The following is a 13,722-nucleotide window of genomic DNA, read 5'->3' as shown; positions in this document are numbered from 1 at the left end:
GATTCCCCCGTTGTGTAATAGTCCCCATCTCAGGGCGGACCATCCGGCGGCAGCAGTGGGGTGTATAATGGGGTCCCTCAAGATCCAGAGTATGCATGCCCGGGCAATAGACACCTGTATAGGATAGGTTGGGGTGGGCTCCTGGTACGAGTGAGCGTCTAATCACCGCCAGTGGCAAAGGTCCAAATTCTGAGCAGGTCTCGCTAAGGTAGCGCCCTGCTGTACAGCGAGACAGCCACTGGAGATGCGCTGCCAGAAATTATGCTTTGAATGAATGGGCCCGAGGCATCCCCGATCTACCGGTAGTTGCAGTTTTACCATGGCGACGGAACAGCATCCATTTCCCCATATAAGGGAGCAGAGCAGGGTGTCTAGTTCCTTAAAGAAGGAGCAGGATGGGATGACGGGGAGATTCAAAATGGACTATAGAAGACGAGGTAGGATGGCCATCTTCGCCAATGTGATCCCCCCGACTGGGGAAAGGGGAAGCGTATTCCAAAAGGTGACCTAGGATCGTATTCGGTGCAGAGCCCGGCGATGATTGCCCTCATAACGGTCTAGGAGTGCATGATACATGCAGACACCCAGATAATGAGGCACTTGTGCATGGCAGGCGAATCGAGAGTCTCTAATGCGCACTTTCCGCGGGGGGAGGTCTGTGCTGGGAGGGTAGACAGCAGATTTCACCCAGTTGACACGCAGTCCAGAAGCAGCAGCAAAACTCTACTGCGTATCTCAACGGGGCCCAGGTTGGCTGAAACATCTTGTATAAAGAGGAGCAAGTCATCCAGGAATAAGGACACATTGAGTCTCCTCTGCTAGAGGGACACCCCAGTCCCTCCTCTCTCCCGCAGGCACACAGCTAGGGGCTCCATTGCCAGAGCAAAGAGTACAGCGTAGAGAGGGCATCCTTGGTGTGTCCCTCCGCCCACCGGAAAGGGAGCCGCCACATAGCAGCACAAACGTATCCAGGAGGAGGGATCTGAGTATAGTAGTTTTGTATAAGCTAAAAGCTTAGATCCCACTCCCATTCGGTGCAGCACAGCAAAAAGGTATGCCCAAGACAAGGTGTTGAACGCCTTCTCCAAGTCGAGGACGAGACAAGCGGTACGAGGAAAGCGTCTGCTCACCCAGCCCTGGACGTGGAAAAGGCAACGGATGTTTTGGGAGGTGCTTTTACCAGGGACGAAACCGTTCTGATCTAGATGCACGGGCCCCGGGAGGACTTGGGCATAGCGATCAGCTAATATTTTGCTCAGAATTTTACACATTTGACATTCTAGGGCACAGAATTTAACATCACGGTCGACGGATGTCCACCATTCTCAAACTCTTTGTAACAATCATCCCGACATGTTCCAAAAGGGTTGAAGTTTCACATCAAACACCATGTCTTTGGGACAGCCCTTTATAGGGAAATTTCCAACTGTTGCATTTTCCATGTCTTCCTCCATTGCTGATAACCATTAACCCTTTGTCACTGCACATCCACCTTTTTGTTCATTAGTCAACCACACCACTACCAGATCAAACTCGCCATAATTTTCTGATTCACATAGGCCACGTGACAAGAAGTAAGCTGAAATATTTAACATTTCCTGGTAAAACTTCAACGGGAAAAAAATAATCATGTAGTTTCCATTGCCAGCTTAGCAACCAGGATAACTCTCTCACAGGAAGGTCTTGAACATACCGACAGTTCACACATAAGCCGCTATTTCTTGTTCTAGTACACAATAATAACATTCTGCCTCGCAATGTTTCGAATGCAAAGACAATAGTGAGATCTTCTTTCTCACACATCTAGCTCACCATAGCCCCAAATCCAATCTAGCTTGCATCCACTGAGAAGGTTGACTTGAGGGACTCATCAAAAGATTAAAAGGATGGTGCTGTTTGAAGTTCCTGCGTGTGCACCATCATACTAAGGGAGTGAATGGATGACTAACCAGAGGACCTCTCCTTGCCGTGGCTCCTCAGTGCCACTCCATCTCCTGAAAGAGAAAGAAAAATCATTAACAATGAGAAAGGACACTATATGAATGAATAAAGCATGGGAAAGAGATTGAAGGAGTTTGAAATAGAGGGGGAGAAGACGGACACAGAGGCTAGAGGCTTGATGGAGATACCATGCAGAGCGGACTGGGGGAGAAGGACAGGAAAGAGCGGAGGTGCAAAGGTTCCTGGAAAAATACTGGAGACAAGCAAAACTTAGCAGTGATCAGACAAAGAAGATTGAAGGAGGCAATACAACCAGCCAGAGCGCTTCTCAACCTCTAGCCAAACTGGGCCAGTGACTTGCTTATGCTAGCTCCTGGAAGAGAATAGCTACAGCAGGTGAGACATCGTATGTGAAAAGTCAAAACTGGGAGGTTGAAAGAGCTGCAGAATCCACCAATATAATGGATCCTAATAAAGCCCAGAGGAAGAGATCCATAATCCAGTTAAGATAATAAGGATTAAAACCTAAAAAGCAAGCGCAGAAAAGATTAAACAATTGAGAAGAGACCAATATAGCAAAAGGTTGTTAAATGCCAAGGTTTACTAGAAATAGAGGTATATTGTCTCCCATAAACAGATTTTTGGTGTTTACATCATTTTTGGATTAATTTTACCCCGCTTTCTCCGAGTTAAGTAAGATTGTAAGACACATATGTAGAAAATTGTAAGACACATATGTAGAAAAAGCGAAATCAAAAGTCCCAGGTGAATAAACTAGGTGTACTTACTAACTGGCGGTAAGCTATTTTACTGGGAAACACAATACGTGCACTAGAGGATAAAATAGTTAGGAACGTACCGATTACTACTGAGATGTTCACCTGTCCATTCTCTTTTTTCCAAGGGGACGAAATTAGGAAGTCCAGTCAAGTGGGAAAGACCTAGAGGAAAATAATAGTAAATACCAAAGAGGACAATAACATCACTATGTTCAAAACCCAGATTTGCGCAAAGGGAAATCTTTCTACTTTCTTTGATATATTTAAAGATTTTGAACTAAACGACTATAAATAAATAGTCTCAAACCCCAACAGCAACGTTTTCCAAACTCTGATTGACAACCGAACTTGTAAATACTTTTTTTACAATTGCCATCCAATGCAAATTCAACCTCTTTCTCAACCAGTTTCCTTAATGGATCTATTTCATCCGAATAATTTGTAATGAACTTCAAAAAGAATTTGCTCATTCCCAGGAATATTGAAAGTTCCTACCTTTCGATGGAGATTTCACAATGGCAGACACCAATGATGGTTGACCAAGAGTAAATCATTCAATCAATTTATCTTTATTTGATTAACGAAAGCCATGAAAAAAAACAAATCACAATATACATAAATACAATGTAGGAAAGTAGGATCTGCTTTCATGGCCACCCCCACTTTTTGCTGGTGTCATTCTGTTTTACTGACTAGCCTGACTAGGATCCTGCTAATTAGGACCCACGTCTCTGTGCTTCTTCCCTAAATTGGACATGGTGAGTACTTAGGTAAACCCCAGATTACTACTGATGTAACCTTGTAAGTGTTACACGCGCCTTTGCTTCGAGCGCGCTGCGGTAGCTGAATGCCTATAACAAAGGCTAAGACGCCGGTAGCACGCAGGACTACATATCCCAGGATGCCTGGCGCTTACATCACGTCGCCGAGATTTCCATAAAGGCGGAAGTACAACCAGGCAACGCGTCGGAAATTCTCGAATGCGGAGGAGGGTGTGTTCGTGCTCGGTGATCCCAGGGAGGTCCGGTCCGGTAAGGGTGCTCTGCACCGCTGTGTCCTCAGTTCTGATTAACCCCTGATCGTCCCGTCTTCCGTTGGTGAGCGCTAGGTGCTTGTGCGGAGGAGGGGGAGTTTTGTCAGCATCTTGCCTTTCGCTCCAATATGACTCTGGCTGGTTCTCAGCACGTTGGCTGCTTGTTCTCCTTGAGTTTACCACTGACCAATTCTCATGGCATTTAATTCACGGCAGTAACTCTCATATGTTCACACTACCACTGGTTCTCCCACAGTTATTAATAATTACCGAGCCCTGATTACAGCAGTGTCTGTTCTTTTGATCCTCTGGTATACCTTCATTGATGTGGATTATATGAGACATTACGTTGTTTATGTATTATGACATAACCAATTGGAGTTCATGGTAATTATAACCATGATATGGATGACACGATAAACCTTGTTATACGCATTTTTGATACGATAACATTCAACAGAGTAAAGTTTCTTTGTTTTGTGTTCTTATGACTCTATTTTCAACAGGGGTACTAAGGAGTGGTATAGGACTGCGCTCTATCCCTGTGAGGCATAGTGGAGTCATTAAAGGGTATGTTATTGGTAGAACATCCGCTTAAATGTAACTTGAATAAGTGAGATCATTGTGCAGTTGTTTGATGGTGGTATGTTTTATGAGCTATGAATGTTTTTCTTATATGTTTCCCACACTACAGCCAAAATGCAGAAAGGAATACTTTCACCTCTGTGACTTTTGGTAGAGGTGTCTTGTTCTACGGGTGTCTTTCTTTTTCTTTTCAGGTATAGAGATTGTACTAGGTGATAATTGTCTCTTCAGTTTTAGATTTAGTGAGAGTGTATGAGTGTACTTATATTGTTCTTTTCATTTCAGGTCTCCCTCCCTGCTGTTCCCATCCTTTCCTTCCCTCGCTTCATCCTCCCACTGACCTGTGCCATTACGGCTACTAAGGCTTGGGTATATCAAAAGGTGACCCCCTATGAGCAACAAACCGATCCTGAGGACTTAACAGTGTGACAGTAAGTTCCTAGTATATGGTTATAAAGTACCCAGGAAATAGGTTCACCAGGGGTCCCCAATGGGCTTCAGCATGTATTATGCCACCCATGGGAAACCACTCAAATTATGACTACATGCCTGCCATTGCAGCCTGTGTAAGCTGTTGCTAGCACCACTTATGACAGATATAGGTTTCCTTATATCTGAGATCACTACGCTTAAAACGTATAAGTCACCCCTAAGGCAGGCCTTTCAATCCTGAAGGCAGGGTGGTCGGTTATAAGTTGGAGGGTGCCCCTGCATGATCAGGACACCCCTACAACCTTCTGAGTCCATTTTCCCAGGTTGTAAGTGCATCAGCCATTACGTTATATAGAGTGGCCATGCATCATTACAGGATGGCTATCTCTAAACTGGCTGTAACAAACCCTGTCGTGTTTGGTATCAACCATGTTGTAATCATACCCCATGTACCGTAAATGGTTTTGGAGGTACGATTCCATGCACTGTAAAGCTCCTCTGGGAGGCCCTCAGTGCTCCCAGTACCAGTCTTCTAGACCCAGACAGAAAACTATGGCTGTTGCCTACGAGACACAATTCTGACCTGCTGCTGCCTTCCGCAGCAGCAGGTCAGAATTGTGTCTCGTAGGACAATAGGTTTCCTATCACAGGGAGGTGTGACCACCTCCCAGACAGGACTTAGTGTATAGGGACAGGGTAGGGCCGCTTGCCAGCACCACTAGACTGCTTTGAAGGGCACATTTGGTGCCCTCCTTGAATACTTCAGTTGAAACTATTTCAGGGAGCCGTTGACTCCCGATCTGGCCGGAAACTGGACTAAGGACATGGGTGTATCCTCTCCACTGTTCAGCCCCTCCTCTGGGAGGGACCCCTAAATCATCCCAACCCTTTCCTTAGGGTACTTAAGGGATTGCCTGTGGGTGGGTCCCTAGATTCGTTGTGGGACAAGATTTAGATCCGAAACCACTTCAACCGTCTGGGCACTTTGGACTTCGCTTTGGGAACCAAAACTGCAACTGGGGAAACTCCTGCTGATCCTGGTCTCGTTGTCCTGCCAGTCTTCTGCAATGTCTGTGCCTGTGCTCCATACAGGTTCTTCCCAAGGCCTGTGGACATTCGAGACACCAGAAGGAATCTCCCTTGGAGTGAAGGAGTCACTCCCCTACATCGGCAGGCACCGCAACGAAGCTGACCGGTCTGCTGTTCCTGAGCCCCTACGGACTCCTAAAGGTTCAGCAACGCAGGTGGTAGTTCTGCCACTCACTTGGATCTTACACTGTTTTCAGAGCAAGTTTGAAGCCAGTATCCATTGTCGGAACCGCTGGAGCAGTAGCCCTGTGCAATGCGTCGACTTGCCGTTGCAAAGGCTTGTTGACTCTCTCCTCCAGAGATCTTTGGGCTCCAAGAAACTTCAGCCTCAAGCATCTCCTGCAGTCAAGATCTTCGACTGAACCCCATCCTTTGCACCGTGGGCCTTCATCCTTTGGTGAGCTGTTTGAGGCCCTCCTGCCACTACCGTGCCTCCGGCCTGTGGGTCCTCTCAAGGGTCTTCTTCGGCTCCAGTGAGCTCTCATGCTTGCTCAGGGCCTGCTCTGACTAACCTGCTCATGGTGAGTCACTTGGACATTATTGGTCCCGACACTACACCTTCTTCGAAGACTACGTATGTTACCGTTGCCAAGGCTTGTTGATGCCCCTGCCAGACACGGACCCCTAGGCTCTTGACATTCGGCATGGGACAGCTTGTGAATGGCTCCTGGTCTTCTACAGCATCGACTGGTCCGCATAGCTGCAACTTCAAGGGCACCATTAACTCTCCTGCATCCCTAACATGAAATGAAATTAAATGAAAACAATATTCATAACGCGCATGGTTACCCGAGGGCATACCAGCGCTGTGGGCATAGCGAATAAGGCTGAGGCAAGATCATTTGGGAAAAAGCCAAGTTTTAAGCATCTTGTGGAAGGTCATATGGTTGGGTTCCTTTCGTAGCTGCAGAGGGAGTAAATTCCACAGCTTAGCGGCTTTGTAGAACAAGCATTGGCATAGCTAATAGGTCTCGCCTTTGGGACCCTAAGTGTTTAGCTATGCAACAGTTGATGAGACCTATTGGCTATGCCAATGCTTGTTATTTAATTGAAAGCAGTTTTTAAAAACAGATGGCCCTTGCGCGCCGCTCCGTACACATTATAAATAAAGGACAACAAAGCTGCCCTAAAAGCATGGTGGCGAACGAGCGCACACTGCAGTTGTACCCCGTCCCTCCTCGCAAAGTTATTCAGTGCTCTGTTACGTATACTTTGTAAAAGTAAACAGAAGCCAGGAGCACATGATAACTAAAGGACAACAAATTTGGCATAAAAGCATGGCATCAAAGGAGCGCACACTGTAGTTGTAACACCGTCCCTCCTCGGAAAGTTGATACACAGGAGTAGGCAGTGTTCAACAGTGTAGCTTAATATAATGCCACAGCACGTACTAACATGTAAGGCCCCTGAACGTGCTTAGATACTGGCCCTGGTAGAAGCTTTCTGTTGAATTGAGAGTACTTTTTAACAACAGATGGGCCTTGTGCGCCCATAAAAGTTGCCCTAAAAGCATGGTGGCGAAGGAGCGCACACTGCAATCAAACAATAACATTACATCCTAGTTTAAAGCTAATTTCAACAATTTTAATCGTAACCCTGTCCCTGTTCGCAAACTTGTCAAGTGCTCTGTTATATATACATTGTAAGAGTAAACAGAAGCCAGGAAAGCGAGGACGGTTAAGTGCGTGAAAACATAGTGACAACAGCTTTATGTGAGCCTCTGTACACAATAACATGACATCCAAATTCAAACCTAATTCCAACACTTTTGTTTAGTAATCCCCGATTGCGCTAAAATAAATGCATACATACAGAGGAGAAGAGGGTGCAGCAGCACTATGAAAACATCGAACTCCAGGACCCAGACACTACACTTAATTACAACCAAGGCATGCTCTGTTACATATACATTGTAAGAGTAAACGGAAGTCAGGAATGCGAGGCCGGTTAAGTGCGTGTAAACATTGTGACAACGGCTTTATGTAAGCCTCCTGTACATGATAACATTACATCCAAGTTTAAAGCTAATTCCAACAAAAGCATGGTGGCAAAGGACCGCGCACTGCAGTCGTAACACCGTTCCCCCTCACAAAGTTAATACGCAGGAGTAGGCATTGTTCAACAGTAGCTTAATATATTGCCACAGCACGTGATAACATGTAAGACCCCTGAACGCGAGGACATTACGGCCCTGGTAGAAGTTTCCTGTTGAACTTAAAGCATTTTTTTTCATAACAGATGTGCCCTGAGCGCCCATAAAAGTGCACACGCAGATGTAACCCCGTTCCTCCTCGCAAAGTTGGGGTCTGTATGTGTGCGTGGATGTGCGTGCGTGCGTGCATGCATGTGTGTGTGCGCACGTGTGTGTGTGTGTGTGTGTGTGTAGATAATATTTTACATGTACATTAGCATCAGTTATCGTATTTAAAAACCCTGAGCCCGAGATCTTACCAGCCTTCAACCTTACAACTGTTATTTCTGTTTTTTGTTTCTTGGCTCTTACGTAGTGCTTTGAATTCGATCTCCTAAATTAACATCAGTCTGATTGAAGGCCTGCACATAGGAAATACGCCAGGAGGAGCATGCGTGAGCTGTAACAGGAGAAGGGAACTTGCGCACACTAACCTCAAGGATGGTGTGTTGTAATTAACATGATTATGTGACATGCAATCACTAAACAGATAGAAATCTGACGCAACGTAACAAGCTACAGGCAATTGCTCTGCTCCTTTACACAATACCTTACTATTTTCCTTGCAAACCTACTCGGACGTTTTTGAATAGATAACTTGCTACGGAGGGAACTAGTGTCCATAGATAACAAGACAAGCCCGGCTGAGCGTGGCGCGCGCGCTTGGCGGGGGAGCGCATTCCAGGTGGGGGAGCGGACCCTTTGAAGTAGGATGCCAATCGGATTGCATGGCGGCACGATGCACGTGATTGTGCGCGTGCTCGCCATGCAATCCGCTTTTGGGAGCATTTTTGAGAGCCCCTTTACTAGAGTCTCGCTGAGCGATCGCTTACGCGATAGCCAGCGAGACCTAAAAAAGACGGCCGCCACTTCAAGCCCTCTTGATTCTGGGGACATAAGCCAAATGAAGATCATTTGAGCGAAGGGCCCTATTAGCTAGGTAGGGCTGGACCAAGGATGAAATGATAGCGGGTCCTTTCACTCCTATCAGCCTGTGAGTAATACACAGGGCTTTAAATTGGCTTGCCTAGCTGTTTGGCGGCTGTGAGTTCCAATAAGAATCCTGGCAGCACAGTTCTGCAGGGTTTGAAGTTGGCCAGCACCGTGCTAGGGGCACCAAGGTACAAGGTATTTCCGTAGTCCAAGCGAGAAAAAATAAGCGCTTGGACTACAAACTTTCTGATCTGAGGGGGTAGCAGAGGAAGCACTTTGCGCAGCATTCTTAGAATGCCAAAGCAGGAGGCAACAACCTTTCTGGCTTGAATTTTAAAACCGAGCTCGGAGTCAAGCCAGACACTGAGGCTCTTTATCTCTGATTTAGGGGCGGGCATAGAGCCCATACATGTAGGCCAGATGGAGGCTATTTCAGAGAGAGAGAGGGATTACCCAGGAGCATGAGCCCCGTCTTGTCTCCATTTAGTTTCAGATGGGAATGTTTCATCCATCTCATCACTCCTTCGAGACATGGGCCAAGGCAGGTAGATGCTTTGTTAGTGTGGTTCAGCGTGATGACCAGTTGGGTGTCGTCGGCATAGGTGACAATTTGCACCCCAAAAGGGAGAACAATGTAAGCAAGAGGAGCCATGTAAACATTAAAAGAGTGGGACTCAAGGACAACCCCTGAGGAACCCCAAAATGGAGAGGCCGTGGAGTTGAGATGGCCTCACCCTCAGCTACTTGAAAAAATCTGTCCTCCAGGAAGGATCGTACCCAATCAAGGGCAAATCCAGTAATACCCAAGTCCTGAAGTCGTAGGACTAGGATACGGTGATTAACCCTGTCGAAGGCCACGCTAAGATCTAAGACTAGGACGGCCAGGGAACCTCCTGCATCGAGGATCCTTCTGGAATCCTCGACGACTGCTAGTAAGGCAGTTTCCGTCCCATGTCCCGGACGGAACCCGGTTTGGGACGCGTGGACAAGGTTCTTCTTTTTCAAGGTATCTGGAGAGCACCAGATTGACATTCTTTTTTGCGATTTTACTCACCCCTGAGAGGAGCGAGATAGGGCGATAGTTGCCGAGGCAGTCGGGGTCTAAGTTGTTTTTTTTCAGCAGGGCTTTTACCAAAGCTTTATTCCATAGGGAAGGGACCACCCCAGAGGAAAGCGAAGCGTTGATCATTTCCATAATAATGGGGCCAACTGAAGCAACTACAGATTTTAGGATATTAAGGGGGGGCTGGATCTCGAGGTGATCCACTCTTAACCCGTGCAAAAATGGTTTGGAAAGTTTCTATGTCCAATGGCAGGAACACTTCAAGGGAATGTTCTCTGCTCCATACCTTTATTTCCCCGGAGAGAGGGATGGACGGGGAGTTGGAGAACAGGCAGCAAATAGTTAAAATGTTATTGTGAAAATAATCCGCAAGTTCATTACATCGGTAGTTTGTAAGCTTCATGGGAGTCCAAGGGGGTGGATGCATTCAGAAGTTTTTTTACAATGCGAAAAGTCTCCAGAGAGGATTTGACTGCGGCAGTGATTTTTGCGCTAAAGTAATGAGCTTGCGCCTTTTTGATTTCACTTTTATAGGTTCTAATGGTGTCCCTATATTGCTTTTTCCTAAGGAGGGAAAAATCTTTCCTCCAGATTCTCTCAGCTCTCTTGTACAACTGCTTTAACTTGAGAAGATCAGGCGTGTATCAGGCTGCTTTGTCGGGCCCAATTTTTATCTGGATGTTCTTCTTAGGGAGAACTTGGTCTAAAGTCCCTTCAATCCAGTTATTGAACTGGTCATTAGCTGATACCGGGTCAGTGTTAGTAGAGGGTTTGGAATGACCCAAAACAAACAGAGGTCCATGTTTCAAGGCTAAGTTTAGGCCAACCACAGACTGTTTTTCCTATTGGTCGAACGGTGGGGGTAGCCAACTTAGGGGACCAGTGTAAGGGGATCAAGTGATGGTCTGACCAGGGAATGGGAATAGGGTCCGAGCAGAATAGCTCTTGTAAATTGGAGAAAACTGGGTTCAGAAGGTGGCCTTTAGTGTGAGTGGCATGTGGCACCTTCTGAAAGAGTTGGAGGGCAGCAAGGTCAGAAGAGAGTTCCGACGCAATTCTTGACGCTTGGTTGTCAATGTGAAACCCCAATGCCCTTCCAAGACACGCAGGAACACTACCATCTTTCCTGCACGCAATTGCACCAATAACTGCAGCTGTGCCTTGCCCTCTCGGTCCACCATACCACCCAATACGCAGATCCCTCAGTTTAACCCCTGGAGGCCAAGCTCTTAATGGATTGGGAGGCTGGGCAAGGGAGCCATTTCCAGGATTTACCGGTCCCTCATTCTTAATGCCCCGGATCGCTTCCCTGGGAGACATGGGTGGGAGAACTCGACGAAGACGACTGGAGCGAAGCCGGAATGGCCCAAAAAGAAAAGGTTATCTCCTCACACCTCTGCATGATCCAACTCAATTATCTTCATATTGCTTACCAGACTCCCCAGCACTTACATCGAGCAGGCAGAGCTACTCAAGGCCGTTGAGCACACTGTTCCCTGGCGGAAGATGACTTCTTTCATATGGCTTGGGCTTGTCTTGGGCTAACCCCCTTTTGGGAGGGAGTGAAAGAGAAGCTTTCCAGGCTTTTGGGATGCTGGTTTGAACTTAATCTCAAGGTGGCCTTGTTGGTCTTGTTGGAGGTGGTGGGTGGATTGAGGATGGAAAAGTTATTTATTGGCGTGGCAACCATGGTGGCCAAGCGTGACATTGCATGTAGATGGAACTCTTTGGAACCCCTGTCACTTGTGGACTGGCGAAGGGGCATGGACTGGTGAGCTCAACAGGCATTACCAATTTACAAGGGACATGGCTGCCCCGGAAACATGAAAAGATCTGGGGCAAGTGAGGGACTATCATGGGTTCGATGTTGCGACTTCTTCATTATATATCTCCGTCTAATGCATGAAATGTGGAAATGTGGAACTGGTCAATGCGTTTCATTACTGTTGTTTTCACCAAAATCTATAAAAAAATTGGTTATAAAAAATTATTTTACAGGCCCTGGGTGTATATATAGTATCATTTACTAGGAACTTACAAGCAAATTGAATGTGCCAATTAGGTGTAGGCCGATTTAACCATGCTTGAAGGAGCAATTTAGTACTGGTTAGCAGTGGTAAAGTGAACCTAGTCCTAGAGCCAACAAAAACAAAATCAGCAAACCAAGAGGAGTGGAGGCAAAACGTTTAGGGGGATTCCATGCTAAGGATGTCAGGTCTAACACTCCAGCGGAGATAGTTGGTAACAAATACAAAGCAGTGATAGATCCTCTGAAAATGAAGGTGCCAGAGTAGGAAGTGAACTTGAAGAAGATCACTAGAGCTACACAAGAGCCGAAGAAACCAGTGCATGCTTACTATGAGATGTTTATGCAGATTTATAGTAAATACAGAAGAGTTGAAGAGCCTGAGAAAGAATGCGTTATCAGATTTGTATTGCTTTGGTTTCGGGTTTGCTTCCTGAGGTTAGTTCACATATTCAACCGAGTGTAATGTGTTGGCAGCATAAAGGAATGAACGAGATCCTGAAATAGACCAAATATTGCACTGACCGTTTTGATGCAAAGCAGAAAATGTTTAAAGAGAAGATGATTGCTCAGAAAAAGCAGATTTAAAGAAGTAGCAGAAATCAGAAGACTAGTTCAGATTTGGATTTTGTGCTGCTAGACAATTCTGGAAAGAATAGATGTAGGAGGATGGCTTAGTATAAGGTGCACACTTATTTAAGTGAAGCGCCTTGCACTAATGCAGACAACCTTTATTGTTGTTTTATTGGCCTTATACAACCTTAAAAAGCTCTCTAAGTGGTAGCTGTGGAGAGCAGCCTTCAGGCTTAGTACAGAAGGAGTGTTAAGCAGCTTGTTTTACCAGATCTAATCATGTAGTGTAGGTTAAACAAAAAAGAACCACACAGTGTAGTTACAAAAAGAATACACAAGAAAACTTCAATTGCAAGAGGTAAGTAAGCACAATACACAATGGTCTCCACAGGGTGACCAAACCATATACTAAGAAAGTGGAACGCAAACATTGACCAAAGTCAGGACTTGGACCACAAGACTCAGAAGAGCTGGGGACACAAGGAACTACCAAAGGTAAGTACCCAGGAATTTGACGGAGGCTGTGTGCATAGTGGAAACACAGCTGCGCACTCAATATAAGTCAATGTGAAAGTCGCAGTTTTGAAGAAGAAGGACCCTTCCCAGTGGACCCTGAAGAAACCTAGTGGAAGACAGAATGTTGGAGAGTCACACCACCTGTGGATACACCAGGATACCTACACCAGGGAAGCTGGGTGCATAGGTGGTCAGGAACCACAGTAGACTACAATGGAGAGCTTCAGTAAAGATGTTGCTGGCGAAGACTATGCAAGAGTCTGGTGGAATCCAAGAGTAGATTCTTTTTTATAACCTGTTTATTGAAAATAAACATAAATCAAATAAAAACAAAACTGGTGCAGTTGGAAAACAAAATACAGTTCCTGAGGACAGCAGGAAATATGAATGAAACAAAAGAATACATTGGGTCAAAGGAAAACTCAATGATATCATCAATCCCTGCGACAGCCAGTCTATGGTGTTACATTGTCAGCAACATCAATCGCCTCATTACGTGAGGTACAAATGTAACCTCTACTTTTATTCCAGGGGCCCCACACTTTTGTCCATTTACCCGTG

The 13,722-nt window shown here is 45.9% G+C and overlaps 1 long non-coding RNA gene across 1 annotated transcript in view; it reads right to left on the bottom strand.

Annotated features, from left to right (window-relative positions):
• Nucleotides 1-1,767: 1,767 nt before the first annotated feature.
• LOC146862867 (uncharacterized) overlaps nt 1,768-13,722 on the bottom strand; it is a 128,327-nt gene continuing 116,372 nt past the window's right edge. Inside the window, exons 3-4 of the long non-coding RNA XR_014978517.1 lie at nt 2,801-2,882; nt 1,768-1,994 (exon numbers count right to left, since the gene is read on the bottom strand). This is a non-coding gene — a long non-coding RNA (uncharacterized LOC146862867). The remainder of the gene's footprint in view (nt 1,995-2,800; nt 2,883-13,722) is intronic.

The sequence above is a fragment of the Triturus cristatus genome, chromosome 2_2 (genome assembly GCF_964204655.1).
Source record: "Triturus cristatus chromosome 2_2, aTriCri1.1, whole genome shotgun sequence".
Taxonomy (NCBI): domain Eukaryota; kingdom Metazoa; phylum Chordata; class Amphibia; order Caudata; family Salamandridae; genus Triturus; species Triturus cristatus.
This window is presented reverse-complemented; position numbering and strand designations above follow the sequence as displayed.